At 41.6% G+C, this 12,115-nt stretch overlaps 1 long non-coding RNA gene across 1 annotated transcript in view; it reads left to right on the top strand.

The window, feature by feature from the left end:
* The window catches only part of LOC138739127 (uncharacterized), a 58,283-nt gene extending 57,311 nt beyond the window's left edge, over nucleotides 1–972 (top strand). Inside the window, exons 3-4 of the long non-coding RNA XR_011342018.1 lie at nucleotides 720–780; nucleotides 867–972. This is a non-coding gene — a long non-coding RNA (uncharacterized lncRNA). The remainder of the gene's footprint in view (nucleotides 1–719; nucleotides 781–866) is intronic.
* The last annotated feature ends 11,143 nt before the right edge of the window (nucleotides 973–12,115 follow it).

Here is a 12,115-nt window from a genome sequence, read left to right as displayed (position 1 = left end):
ATCACAGGTGGTCCCAAAGGGAGAATTGCAAAGAGAAGTTTTTCGTAAATGAGAGTTGTAAACTTCTCCAGTAATACACAGCTTTGAGAAGACTGGAAAGCTGCGACAATAGGACTAATGTCCTCATCCTGCCAAAAGATAAAAGTGCAACAGTTAGAGTGAAATGGGGCAGAAATTAACTAGCAGCACAGCTTGTTTGCCATATAGTAATATTAATTAAAAGGGTTCCAATCATTTGGCTCTGACTCCCTCATGTGCCAGTTGAAAGGCAACTCCTTCCATGGCCTCAGAACTATATTTCACTTCGAGTGCACTTGTTACCTTCTGTGGAAGAAGAAAACAGCTCTTATTAAACTGAACTGTTTTGTACATTAGAGGCACTTTGTTTCTGTTCAACCTTGACCCACAACTCTTGGCATTCTTTCTGCAGAATGTGATAGATTTCTTATCCTCATTTAGAGTTGACCTACTGAAATAGGGATACCTGCAACTCTTTTCATCTTGCTGTAAAAGCATATCTTTATTCCTCTCAATCTGCAAGATTACAAAGCATTCTTTGTAGCCAGCATATTGTCCTTCTCTGCATGCTCTCTTTGCCTGAGCCTTCCCCCATCCCCTCAAAGTCTATTCATAGTAAAACATCTTGTATGTGTTACAGTGATGTGAATTATGCCTCCATTCATGAACATTACACAATACGTTTTTTTCTCTCTGTGCAGGCTGCAGAAGAAAGAAAAGTTAACAGTTCAGAGCACTGAAGGCGCCTTTGTTAACACCAGGGTAATTTTCTAATCCGCATTCCTTTTATTTTTGGAGACTTTATAATCTATGAGTGGAGTAAGAGTCGCAATTTGTGTTTTAATTAGGATTTCCTCCCTTTACTGCTACTGATGAACAAAAGATGAACAGAACAGAAACTCTAATACTCATGTGGGAAAAATAAAGCAGCCCTGCAACTCATTCTTTAGTTCATGACCATGCAAATTGATTTGTAAGCATAATCGTGGCATGAAGGAAGGATTGTGCTTTAACTGTTACAGCTCTGAATATAATTTTCCTTATGGTCAAATCCTACTATGGTCCCACCACTTCAAATCCATGCGGCAGTCCAGCTTTATAATCTCTGAATAATTCTAGAATTTAACATTTTTCAAAATTCATTGTCTGTTTCTCCAACCATTTGGTGACAGCTATGACTACTTCTTCAGCTACGCCATCTACAGTGCATAGGTTTTGGAATTCCCTCTTGGGTATCATTTATGGGTTTTTTTAAAGATAGAATTTGCATGATTTTTACCAGTCTGAAGAATGTCTGACGTCTCGGCATTGGTCATTAAAACACGAACAACTAAAACTTCCGTTTCCTTATGCAAGTTCAGACAGCGGCAATTAAAGAAGCGGGAGTGGCAATGCACATCAGCGATACGTCCTATTCATTAACTCGTTGATCACAGAATGCCTGTAGTTAACTTTAGACTGTAGGTATTCTGGGAAATTTACTAGGAGTCTAGGAGGTAAAATATCAGAACAGGAATGGCCCCTTCTGACCTTTTTACACAGCATGCATTCTGGGAAAATGGCAATTTTCCTGGAACACAGCGGCTGTTTATAACAAGAAATTCTCTTCCTTCTGAGATACTCCTTTAACCCAAGTCTTTCACAGGACAACCTCAATCTGTACTGTTAGAACCCTGTTTGGCTCAGCATTAGTTTTATTATTTTGGCTGACTACACTTGCTTAGCATTTTAAAAGATCTACTGTTACATGACCTTGAGGAAGAAATCATCAGAAATTAATTTTGAGGCTTCTAATCTTAAATCAAATGATAAAGATCAATTTTTTTTTTGCAAAATACCAGGATCATAACTATTAAGATGGTTAATAGAAGCTCCATAAACTGCTACCCATTTATCATCAATGAAGATCAGGATGTTACAAAACTGGTATGTCAGGATTGTGTGCCATTATTTTTCTCTGATGTGTCACTTTGAAGTAGCACTGTGAAAGCCCTTTTATAGAGTCAAAAAAAATGCCCTCACGCCACCGACTTTACCTTCTTAAATGCTCCGTGAATAGCTCTAAGGCGCCAACTCCAATGCCTCTTCAGGCTTGTGTCAGCAGTGAAGCAGAGCCCTCCATCATGAAATGTACTGCCATTGCAAGCGGCTGGCTAGGGGTGGGCTGATGATGTTGTGATGACGCCGTCAGCCTGCGACTCAGGATCCAGCCATTGGAGCAGGGAGAACATTAATACAGCCAATATGGACAATTTACAATCTAAAAAGAATTTCATGGTGAGTCACCTGCTAGATCTGGAAGAAGTGGGGCAGATGAAGCTTCAGCAGGCCGACGAGTGTGTCAATGAGGTGGGCAGGAAACTGCTCAAGACCCTGGTGGTGACCAGTGGCAGAGACACTCCCCAATAAGAAAGTAAGGGCAAACAATGCCTAAGTAAATGGGGGACATGGGTTTACAAGGTGGTACAAAGAATGATCATCGCATTAACATGTATGTGCAAATGTTGTGGAGCCGCTTGTTATCACGGAAATGTGGAGATGTCGCTTGGCACAATCACAAGGCTCATTTTATAAGGCCTATGGAGGTAACTGTTTGGGGGTGGGGTCGGATGAAGGAAAACAAAACACTTCAAAGTTGATGATGAAGTATTTCACTACAGAACTGGAAGAAGGATCAATGGTCATCTTTGTTACCCATAATCCCCCATGGAGCTGGAACTACTCTGTTTCCCAGAGCAGTTCCAGCTGCATGGGTCATTATGGGTAATGAAGACAGCCATTGCTCAGCACGTATGTTTGACCTCACTTGCCCTCCCTCCATATGCTCCGGTGGCACTATGAGGTGCCACTCTTCATAACAGCGGTGCAGGAGTAGCTTTTTAGGCTGCTCCATAAAAGGGTAAATTCAAGTTTTTCTCCATGGATGGAGCCGGCCTAAAAACACCCTGAAGATCACTTGGACCCACCAAACCCTATCCAATCTGACTGCTTTTAAAAGACCACTTGGAATTTACAAAAGAAGCAAAGAACAACATGCAAACTTGTCATTCTATTGATTGATACAATAAAATCCCTGTTATTTGGAATTGAAGCAACTGGGGAAAAAAAATCACAGAAAATAAATAGGTAAAAAATACAGGAGTTTAAAATTGGCACACCTCACAGTTAGTTCACCAATCAGGTAACATGCAATCTCAAGCAACTGTACAATTCACTTATCAGACGTCTATCAATTTGCATTGGTGCCAGATAGCAGGGGTATTAATTAACTATTGATCTTAGCTTTGAGAATGTCGAACAGTACAACACAGGAACAGGCCTTCTTGCCATAATAAACACATCTGCACATGATCCCTGCATTTCCTGCCTATTCATGTTTCTGTTTAATCATCTCTTAAAACTTGCTGTCATATCTGCTTCCATTACTTCCCCGGCACCGTGTTCCAGGAAGTTACTATTTGCTGTGTTTTTTTTTTAAAAACTATCCTCACAAATTTTCTTTAAACACCCATCTTGCCTAATAGTTTAAAGTTCCTCGAGTGCAAAACCTCACACTTGCCTGGATTAAATTCCATGTGTCATCTCACTTCTTATATTTCCAATTGATCTATATCCTGATGAATCCATTGGCAACATTCCTTGCTATCCATAATTCTTTCACTTGTGGGTCATCTGCAAATTTACCAATATTTTTTGTTTAAATTTTAAATGTAGACATATTGCATGGTAACAGGCCCTTCTAGCCCAAAAGCCTCTGCCACCCAATTAACCTACAACCCCTGTACATTTTGAAGAGTGGGAGGAAAATAGAGCATCCAGACACAGGGAGAACGTACAACCTCCTTACAGACAGCATCAGATTAGGAGCCACATCACTGGCTCTGTAACAGCTTGTGCTAACTGCTATGTTAACCATGCCAACCTACATTATTGTCATCAGATATATCACAAATAGAGATCTTTGTGGAACACCATTGATCACAGACTCCAATCACAAAAATACCCCTCCACTATTATCCCCTGTCTTCTCTGGCCAAGTTCATTGTGAATCTCATCCACAAGTTTCTATGTGCCTTAATCTTCTGGATCAGCCAACCATGAAAGGCCTTGTTGAATGCTTTACCCAAGTCTATATATTCTATCTTTGGCTTGGCTTCGCGGACGAAGATTTATGGAGGGGGTAAAAGTCCACGTCAGCTGCAGGCTCGTTTGTGGCTGACAAGTCCGATGCGGGACAGGCAGACACGGTTGCAGCGGTTGCAGGGGAAAATTGGTTGGTTGGGGTTGGGTGTTGGGTTTTTCCTCCTTTGCCTTTTGTCAGTGAGGTGGGCTCTGCGGTCTTCTTCAAAGGAGGATGCTGCCCGCCAAACTGTGAGGCGCCAAGATGCACGGTTTAAGGCGTTATCAGCCCACTGGCGGTGGTCAATGTGGCAGGCACCAAGAGATTTCTTTAGGCAGTCCTTGTACCTTTTCTTTGGTGCACCTCTGTCACGGTGGCCAGTGGAGAGCTCGCCATATAACACGATCTTGGGAAGGCGATGGTCCTCCATTCTGGAGACGTGACCCATCCAGCGCAGCTGGATCTTCAGCAGCGTGGACTCGATGCTGTCGACCTCTGCCATCTCGAGTACCTCGACGTTAGGGGTGTGAGCGCTCCAATGGATGTTGAGGATGGAGCGGAGACAACGCTGGTGGAAGCGTTCTAGGAGCCGTAGGTGGTGCCGGTAGAGGACCCATGATTCGGAGCCGAACAGGAGTGTGGGTATGACAACGGCTCTGTATACGCTTATCTTTGTGAGGTTTTTCAGTTGGTTGTTTTTCCAGACTCTTTTGTGTAGTCTTCCAAAGGCGCTATTTGCCTTGGCAAGTCTGTTGTCTATCTCATTGTCGATCCTTGCATCTGATGAAATGGTGCAGCCGAGATAGGTAAACTGGTTGACCGTTTTGAGTTTTGTGTGCCCGATGGAGATGTGGGGGGGCTGGTAGTCATGGTGGGGAGCTGGCTGATGGAGGACCTCAGTTTTCTTCAGGCTGACTTCCAGGCCAAACATTTTGGCAGTTTCCGCAAAGCAGGACGTCAAGCGCTGAAGAGCTGGCTCTGAATGGGCAACTAAAGCGGCATCGTCTGCAAAGAGTAGTTCACGGACAAGTTGCTCTTGTGTCTTGGTGTGAACTTGTAGGCGCCTCAGATTGAAGAGACTGCCATCCGTGCGGTACCGGATGTAAACAGCGTCTTCATTGTTGGGGTCTTTCATGGCTTGGTTCAGCATCATGCTGAAGAAGATTGAAAAGAGGGTTGGTGCGAGAACACAGCCTTGCTTCACGCCATTGTTAATGGAGAAGGGTTCAGAGAGCTCATTGCTGTATCTGACCCGACCTTGTTGGTTTTCGTGCAGTTGGATAATCATGTTGAGGAACTTTGGGGGACATCCGATGCGCTCTAGTATTTGCCAAAGCCCTTTCCTGCTCACGGTGTCGAAGGCTTTGGTGAGGTCAAAAAAGGTGATGTAGAGTCCTTTGTTTTGTTCTCTGCACTTTTCTTGGAGCTGTCTGAGGGCAAAGACCATGTCAGTAGTTCCTCTGTTTGCGCGAAAGCCGCACTGTGATTCTGGGAGAATATTCTCGGCGACACTAGGTATTATTCTATTTAGTAGAATCCTAGCGAAGATTTTGCCTCCCCCTCCACATCCTCCCCCCCTCCACGTCCTCCCCCTCCACGTCCTCCCCCTCAAATGATGCTCACAAACTCAAGCTAGCATGCTGGAACATCAGAACCATGCTAGACAAGGCTGACAGCCACCGACCTGAACGTCGGTCTGTCCTCATTGCACATGAACTCCTCAGACTTGACATCGACATAGCCGCTCTCAGTGAAGTCCGCCTGGCAGATATAGGCAGCTTCCAAGAACGCGGCGCGGGCTACACACTCTACTGGTCTGGCAAGCCTTCGGATGAACGACGCCTATCTGGTGTAGGCTTCATGGTCAAGAGCTTCATTGCCTCCAAACTCGAAAACCTTCCGACAGGCCTCTCGGACCGAATATATTCTATAGTCACAGCTCTATCCTCATCAATCCTTTTTGTCACCTTCTCAAAAATCTGCTACCCCTTGTACAAATAAGTCTGTGCTTTTCATGTGTAAGAAGTGTATAAAATGCCTTGAGATTTTATTGTCCTATTCACCAAACACATTTCATTGCCCTGATTCCCAATTTAAGTTATTTCCTGCCCTCTTTCTATTCTTCAGATTACAGCTTCTAAAACCTTACATGTAATTTCTTTTAACCTACAGCCTTTTTTTCTGTAATTTTATTTTACTGAAATCCAGTTTGCACTTTGTATACTTGTTCTACAGTATTACATTTAATTTTGTAATATTTTAAGTCTTTTAAGTAGCAGGAGAATTTAATTATTGGATAAAATTCATCAAAAATGATCAGTTTTTAAAACCAGGCTTTTTTTTTAATAAAAAATCTGACAAATGCTGAGAGGAATATAACATTGGTAATGGTGTGAAAATAAAATCCCTGGACACTTTTTATATAAATTTCAATGGAAAATCTTAAATGTGAAAATTGAATGTATGTCAAACCAAAGTGATCAAATGAGAGAAGTTATGAAAATGTTCATACCACCCCAATGATTGATAATTATCCAAACTTTGCCTTTGTGTGTTTTCTGAATCTTTCGTTTCTGTTACTGTATTGTAAAAATGCATAATTCTTTATTTTATTTGATGCCTTGATGATTTTTAGTTGGTGTAATTCCTCAGATGTTTGTACTCTAAAATGCAGAGTGTGCCTTCGTGGCTTTAAGCCCATTAGTTAAGTGCAAAATCCATGTTTGTATTCCACTGGCATTTGTAAATATCCTCTGTAATCTTCTGTAAGATTAAAGATTATTTTATTGTCAGGTAATAAAATAGATGTAATATTACTCAAAATTGCATTTACTTTGCTGTAAGGCAGACGATAATTCACCATCAGCAGAAATTGCCTGGAGCCCCTTACAGTCAGAGAAAGGGAAGCAAAAGAGTCACTCAGTGTCCGTGAGTTCGCCCCCTGCAGCTGCACAGACTTCAGTCCAAACTGCTCCAGAACCAAACCTCCGATGCGATTTCTCCTTGAACTCTCTAAGACAAACATAATGGGTGCATGAGATGAATTTGAAGTAGAGTAAGTATGACTTCGTTATGAACAATATAAATTCCTGAACCAACTTTTCAATAAACAAAACTAATTTATCCATATCACTTTGCTGATGAGGGATACTGTAGATCCAAGTTGGCTGACTGATATGTTTCCTATATTACATACTCATGACACTGCAAAAAGTTCTTGAGTGTCTACAAAGTACTGTTGAATATCATGAAGCTGTGAAAAATGTTTTTTTTCTTCTTGTTGAAGGCTGCCATATCAGTACTCTGTCTGTAATGGACAAGTGCATTGACAGTTACCAGGTATGCTGGAAGAAACTAAGTTATTATCTTTTGCCTCATATTAAATCTGTATCTGATTTTTCTCATAGTCGCCTATCAGCAGTTTGGAAGAAGGCCAAGCTAAGCCATCCGTTATTGCAAAGTTTTCATGTCAAGTTGGTCGAGTGATGGTTTTAATCCAATAGGGTGAATGATTTGGTAATAAGTGCTTCATACTGAGCTGGATGCATTTAGTTGATCCTCATAGGATCTGTACTTTCTCTTCCTGATCAGATCAAAGAGATCAGTGCAATGCTTGTCACCATTTATTGCTGCTGTTATATCTTTTACATTAAATGGTTAGTATTTATCAAGACACCACCTGGCGCCTGGAGGGCGAGTTTTTGTGCTATCATTGGACTGGAAATAAATATGCCATTCATAGTGCATAGTAAACGATTCAGAGCTTTAAGCTTCTCCTGGTCAGCTTGTAATGGAACTTATTTAACAGTCACTGAGCACCTTCAAAACAGAGGTAGATTTCAACTCCTGAAATTATTTGATTAAAATTTATGATCTACATTCCGGATTCTTAATTACAACATCACAGTTTACTCCTTGCCTGGTCCTTAGTGATGTGGAAAACTTCACATATTCTTATTGTGACAGAGTGTATTGAGCTACAAGTGTTTTCTTGTGTTGGCATGAGTATGTGGCAAAGCTGATGGGAACTAATCTCAACCAGCGAACGAAATCATGTTGGAATGGATGATCAATGCTAAAATCATATATGATTGACAATTGATGAGGTTTGGTTCCTAAAAGCTGGTTAGTGAAAGTTGAGAATCTTACAATTTTGACAGGTTGTCTTGAGCTATTTCTTCTTTTGTAGATTAAGTTGTTTAGGGAGAATCTACATCAAAACAAATAGTGCACACCTGATGTAAGAGCAGATCCAAGGCACAAAGTTGTCTTGATCTCATAATGCAGAGATGCAACACTATGTTTTGAGTAGTTGGAATATGTTAGTGCTCAGATTTTCCTTAGTGTTCCTAAGGCTGTTTATATAAACTGGGATCTTCACTGAGCATGTAATCTTTACCATGAATATAAAGAATAATAATGAAGGAACACTGTTCAGTTTATCTAGACATGAGTGGACTTTTTAACTTTTCTGTCAGTTCTACATTCCTATTAATTGACATTCTGAATGAATTAATTCTATTTCAAGTGGTCGTAATGGATCAATGAAGGGGGGCAAGGTTGGAGTAGCAGTTAGCGCAATGCCTTTACAGCACCAGTGATCAGGACAAGACCTGGGATCGAATCCTGTGCTGCTGTACGGAGTTTGTACATTCTTCCTGTGTCTGTGTGGGTTTTCTCTGGGGGCTTCAGTTCCTCCCACCCTTCAAAACGTACCAGGGATGTAGGTTAATGGGGTGTAAATTGGGCAGCACGGACTTGTAGGGCCAAATATGCTTGATACAGCGCTATATGTTTACATTTTTAAAAACATTATTATAGATTACTCATAAATGAAAAGATTCACAAAATTTAAAATGTATTTCTTTTAAATTGCCCAGTGCCCCTCAACAGACTGTTAACTCTTGAGGTGAGCCCACCGTTGCATCTGTAGGCCATTTTATAGTGTGTAAAAAAAAGCGATTGTAAGGACAGATATTCTGTCTTTAAATCGGCTCACCTACCTCCATAGAAAGTCTGAAGAAGAAATGACTCATTGAACTCACTCCATCATCCATCTGCCTATAGCAGTGGTTCCCAACCTTTTTCTTTCCACTCACATCCCACTTTAAGTATTCCCTATGCCATCGGTGCTCTGTGATTAGTAAGGGATTGCTTAAGGTGGTATGAGGGTGGAAAGAAAAAGGTTGAAAACCACTGTTTTAATTGTACCTAATTGACTCGTTATGTGCACAGTTTCATAACTCTAAAGGAAATGGGCCAATGGCAATTTGTCTTGAGCAAAATATTTCAGTAACAATTGGGTCTAGAGCAGTGATTCTCAACCTTCCCTTCCCACTCACATCCCACCTTAAGCAATTCTTTACTAATCACAGAGCACCAATAGCATTGGGATTACTTATGTGAGTGGAAAGAGGGTAGACTTAGAGGTGGAGTGAAGTCGCTTCACCTCCTCTATAAAAGAATGCCACTAAATGTGGCTCCAAAGGGGAAAGTTGATGACATCACGATGACACCATCAAGAGCATGAATTTTAAAGAACCCATATGGTCAAAAATGGGGATTACATTACACAGATCTCCACTAACACTCGTACCTGCTCTTCAGTCGCCTTTTTCAATATAGGCTGCTTTCCCTTCCCGGTGCATATGCTTGACATCGTAGTGGCAGGCAGTGCTACCGCACTTCTCGCCCCACCTCTTTCAACTTTGGAAGCCAGCTCGTGATTCATAAAAGCGATCTGCATTTTTGGTTGTCAGCGTAAAAGGTACATTTGCATTTTTATAAAACTTGAGCAGCTGATTATGTGCCTTTTGTATATAAAAACCCCTTGTGATTGTGCCAGCGAAATTGTGAATGAATGCCTAGGTAATTATGATGCTCAGATGAGAGAACTTTAGATGAGGGTAATGCTTTGCTCTTGTCCTAATCGTCAGCAAATAATTAACCTTTCACATCTCAGCGGAAACATCTGAATAATACAGCTTTTTTCATACATTACTTCGGTATTTTTTGAGTTCTGTGCTCCAACATTTTACCTACATCTGAATAACAATACCCTAGTTTAGATGAACGTTTCAGGCCAGAATGTTGGTCTAATCTTTCTTCTGGACTTCACTTGATTAATCACTTTCCTTGGATTGTTGTCCTGTTTTTTTTCCGAATCCCTTTCCTGGTTCGGATAGTTTTTGAAGGCATCATCTGTAACATGGGGGTGGCGGTGGGGGGGGGGGGCGGGGGTGTAATATGTCATTTATTGTCTGCGAATCTATTTTTAGAATAGGCATTTTATTTGTTACTTCAGGTTTGCAATGTTTTTTTAAATATTTTATTTAAGAATTTTAAAACCATATCTACAATTATTAATGGATAAATTGGAAAAAAATAGATTTGCAATGTTAATAGTTTTTCAATTATTCAACACTTTATTTTCCCGACCTAACCTATTGAAAAATACATTTCAATTTTTAACCACAATTTTTTTTTTAATGAAGGTTGACATTATATTTCTTAGTAATAAGATTCTTCATGTCCTTTTAGTAAATGTCAATAGACCACCATCTACTTTGCTCTTTTTATTTCCAGGTTGCTAAGCCCCCAACTTTTGTTTTCAAAAGGATGCTAACTTCTCGAATTAAGATACAATATGCAAATAGGTGCAAAACCTGACCGCCCCCCCCTCCCTTTTCAGTTTTCCCAAATGTGCCAATGTTGTTTGCAAATGTGGCTGATATGATTGGATTGTCAGGTACCAATTTTTCCCTAAATAATTGCCCAGCATATCTTTTTCTGTATAAGACAGAAATAATCGCAAACCAAAGGTCCAAGTTGAAAGGCCGCTTCCTTCATGAAGACAGGACTTTCTCTATTTTTGGAAGCAGGCCCAGTAAGATAGAATATTTACAAGGATTCAACAAATTCCTTAAAAGGAGCACCCAGTTTTAATTTAAGAAATGGTCTGAAATTTTTCTGCTGGAGAAGGCCAACTGAATGCACTATAATATCAAGGGGGTGGCCTTTCCAAAGGAGGACATGGTAAATAGGTTATCGTGTACATATATATGGTGCGAGAACACAGCCTTGCTTCACGCCATTGTTAATGGAGAAGGGTTCAGAGAGCTCATTGCTGTATCTGACCCGACCTTGTTGGTTTTCGTGCAGTTGGATAATCATGTTGAGCATGATGCTGAAACAAGCCATGAAAGACCCCAACAATGAAGACGCTGTTTACATCCGGTACCGCACGGATGGCAGTCTCTTCAATCTGAGGCGCCTGCAAGCTCACACCAAGACACAAGAGAAACTTGTCCGTGAACTACTCTTTGCAGATGATGCCGCTTTAGTTGCCCATTCAGAGCCAGCTCTTCAGCGCTTGACGTCCTGCTTTGCGGAAACTGCCAAAATGTTTGGCCTGGAAGTCAGCCTGAAGAAAACTGAGGTCCTCCATCAGCCAGCTCCCCACCATGACTACCAGCCCCCCCACATCTCCATCGGGCACACAAAACTCAAAACGGTCAACCAGTTTACCTATCTCGGCTGCACCATTTCATCAGATGCAAGGATCGACAATGAGATAGACAACAGACTCGCCAAGGCAAATAGCGCCTTTGGAAGACTACACAAAAGAGTCTGGAAAAACAACCAACTGAAAAACCTCACAAAGATAAGCGTATACAGAGCCGTTGTCATACCCACAATCCTGTTCGGCTCCGAATCATGGGTCCTCTACCGGCACCACCTACGGCTCCTAGAACGCTTCCACCAGCGTTGTCTCCGCTCCATCCTCAACATCCATTGGAGCGCTCACACCCCTAACGTCGAGGTACTCGAGATGGCAGAGGTCGACAGCATCGAGTCCATGCTGCTGAAGATCCAGCTGCGCTGGATGGGTCACGTCTCCAGAATGGAGGACCATCGCCTTCCCAAGATCGTGTTATATGGCGAGCTCTCCACTGGCCACCGTGACAGAGATGCACC

This window comes from Narcine bancroftii, chromosome 7 (genome assembly GCF_036971445.1).
Source record: "Narcine bancroftii isolate sNarBan1 chromosome 7, sNarBan1.hap1, whole genome shotgun sequence".
NCBI lineage: Eukaryota > Metazoa > Chordata > Chondrichthyes > Torpediniformes > Narcinidae > Narcine > Narcine bancroftii.
This window is presented reverse-complemented; position numbering and strand designations above follow the sequence as displayed.